The sequence below is a fragment of the Schistocerca americana genome, chromosome 5, assembly GCF_021461395.2.
Source record: "Schistocerca americana isolate TAMUIC-IGC-003095 chromosome 5, iqSchAmer2.1, whole genome shotgun sequence".
Taxonomy (NCBI): Eukaryota; Metazoa; Arthropoda; class Insecta; order Orthoptera; family Acrididae; genus Schistocerca; species Schistocerca americana.
In genome coordinates this window covers 523,090,996-523,094,350 of record NC_060123.1, presented here as the reverse complement: position 1 = coordinate 523,094,350, position 3,355 = coordinate 523,090,996, and the positions used below count along the sequence as shown (strand labels likewise).

Here is a 3,355-nt window from a genome sequence, read left to right as displayed (position 1 = left end):
CCTGATAGCGACTTCAAGTCGAAATTGCAACTGTGCAATAATTCTCCATCATTAAAACGTCTAGACGTTTCGGGCTATTGTACTGTGTGGGACAAAGTGCAGGGCAACAATAGTGGGAACTGGAAGACCCTTTTACGCTGTGGAAAATAAACATCTGCTGCGTTGGGTAGGAGTATTTTTCCCACCGACTGCGTCATCAGCGAGACAGTCCGGCAGACATTCGTCATCTCGTACTGCGACAAAATCCGCAAACAACCTCCAAATCCGTTCGACAATGTGGTATGCCTACTTTGTGATGCTAGTAGGATGCGAACATCGATGGTGTCTGCCCAGAAGATAAAGTAAATACACGTATGTGGCGAATATCCAGAATAACAACCGATGCAATGACAGTGGATCCCTACGATCAAAGAAACAAGGAAGCTTCTACACTATTCTACGTCTGTAAAAAAATAATTCAAGGGATCTGATGTAAACCTTGATGAATGCATTGACATAATTACGTATTTGATATTCAAAATGTGGAAATTAAAAGAGAACACTTTTATTATTAAATGTCTCATACATTTTAATTGCTTCGATGCCACAGTAACATTGCATTTCCTCACAGAATAACGATGAAACAGATTCTGTAAGTATTATGAGCCGTACGCGTATCATCAGAGGATGTACATTTCAGAAAGGTAGGTGCATTTTCTTTGACCTCCCGGGAGGCTTTTAAAAGCGATTAAGCTAGGCGTAGGTAATCTAATGTTTGGTGTACACTGTGATCCACCCCGCAAGCGCTCTTACTGTGGTCCATGTTTGTTTAATGAGAACTCCGCCGTTATTTTGCGTTCCGGTGGACTCGTTTCGGAGAGCTTTCCGGCAATGTTTGCTCTGTATTTTTATTAATTTCGGCACACTTTATTGGAACACAGAACGCTGTATTTTTGGGTGTAATATTTATGCAACATCTGCCTCATTAGCGCACTTTGGTATGAAATTACGGATAAAGCTCAATGGCGTCTCTTCAGTGATAAACGTGAAAAAAAAGTTTTCGAATCAAATGTGCATGTAAAAATATGGAATAATGAGTATAAAATCACACTTACGCATCGAATAGGTGAATCAGAAACTCAAGAAGTCCTTGCTAAAATTTCACATATAGGTTTTCTCTGAAAACGCACAATTATTAGGCAGGCGAGTACTGTCATTTTTTAAGAATTGTTCGCTTTTGTTCTTAAAAACGTGCACACTAGAGTTTAGAAACTGACTGAGCACTCATGTAGCACACAGATAGAACCATAACAGCAGAAAGGCGCTAGCATTTAGTTGGTACATGAGACGAAACGTACCTTAGGGTTTACAAAATTCCATGTTGTCATTGATTATCATATAGTTAAGTACAGAAGCTACTAGCAAGCTCTGTAGTCAGAATGAGATTTTTACTCTGCAGCGGAGTGTGCGCTGATATGAAACTTCCTGGCAGATTAAAACTGTGTGCCCGACCGAGACTCGAACTCGGGACCTTTGCCTTTCGCGGGCAAGCGCTCTACCATCTGAGCTGCCGAAGCACGACTCACGCCCGGTACTCACAGCTTTACTTCTGCCAGTACCTCGTCTCCTACCTTCCAAACTTTACAGAAGCTCTCCTGCGAACCTTGCAGAACTAGCACTCCTGAAAGAAAGGATATTGCGGAGACATGGCTTAGCCACAGCCTGGGGGATGTTTCCAGAATGAGATTTTCACTCTGCAGCGGAGTGTGCGCTGATATGAAACTTCCTGGCAGATTAAAACTGTGTGCCCGACCGAGACTCGAACTCGGGACCTTTGCCTTTCGCGGACAAGCGATCTACCAACTGAGCTACCGAAGCACGACTCACGCCCGGTACTCACAGCTTTACTTCTGCCAGTACCTCGTCTCCTACCTTCCAAACTTTACAGAAGCTCTCCTGCGAACCTTGCGGAACTAGCATTCCTGAAAGAAAGGATATTGCGGAGACATGGCTTAGCCACAGCCTGGGGGATGTTTCCAGAATGAGATTTTCACTCTGCAGCGGAGTGTGCGCTGATATGAAACTTCCTGGCAGATTAAAACTGTGTGCCCGACCGAGACTCGAACTCGGGACCTTTGCCTTTCGCGGGCAAGCGCTCTACCAACTGAGCTACCGAAGCACGACTCACGCCCGGTACTCACAGCTTTACTTCTGCCAGTACCTCGTCTCCTACCTTCCAAACTTTACAGAAGCTCTCCTGCGAACTTTGCGGAACTAGCACTCCTGAAAGAAAGGATATTGCGGAGACATGGCTTAGCCACAGCCTGGGGGATGTTTCCAGAATGAGATTTTCACTCTGCAGCGGAGTGTGCGCTGATATGAAACTTCCTGGCAGATTAAAACTGTGTGCCCGACCGAGACTCGAACTCGGGACCTTTGCCTTTCGCGGGCAAGCGAAAGGCTTTCGCTTGCCCGCGAAAGGCAAAGGTCCCGAGTTCGAGTCTCGGCCGGGCACACAGTTTTAATCTGCCAGGAAGTTTTAAGCTCTGTAGTGCTTAATTGCTGAAATACGTATGGAAAATGGATATACGTCCTAATCCTCTTCTTTGCCTCGTCTCTGCATCTGTTCCACTCCCCTGTCTTTGTCCTTCTCCTCTTATCTCTCTCTCTCTCTCTCTCTCTCTCTGACTCTGAGACTCGTTTATTGTTATTGCAAACGATACCTTGATTGGGAATGGAAGTCGCTTCAAACGAATGGGTAATTATATCGGGATCATTGGTATATGCAGTACAAGAGAGGTCTCTCCAGCTCTTGGATGTATGACGATAATAGTTTGAATGACAGTGTTTCGTATATTTTTAATCTGAGAATGAGTAGGATTAGAAAGGTTTGGACGGTTCAGATTCCATAGTAGAATTCTATGTATAAGGCGATAAGCCATAAATACAACTTTTCTGTTTTCTGTCGTAGGAAAAATTAGGGCGAAGTTTACGTATGCCACGGAATAATGGCAAAATGGCTCTGAGCACTATGGGACTTAACATCTGTGGTCATCAGTCCCCTATAACTTAGAACTACTTAAACCTAACCAACCTAAGGACATCACACACGTCCATGCCCGAGGCAAGATTCGAACCTGCGACCGTAGCGGTCACGCGGAATAATGACAAAAATTTAAAATATTTAGTATGTCTTCCAATATTTAGTCAAATGTTCTTTCTTCAACACGGCTATCTGAGTAAAGGCCTTTATCATTTAACCGATTCATCATTTCCTGCACCTCGCATCTACACTGCAGTAGGAAAGAAAAGTATCTGACTGCACAATGTACCAGACAACTGCAACATAAATGATCATTTACTTAAATGTCTAGTT

General features: G+C 43.9%; 1 non-coding gene across 1 annotated transcript; it reads right to left on the bottom strand.

Moving 5' to 3' along the window:
• Positions 1-2,084: 2,084 nt before the first annotated feature.
• Positions 2,085-2,159, bottom strand: Trnas-cga. Its single transcript has one exon. It is a non-coding gene; the product is annotated as a tRNA-Ser (tRNA).
• Between the last annotated feature and the right edge of the window lie 1,196 nt (positions 2,160-3,355).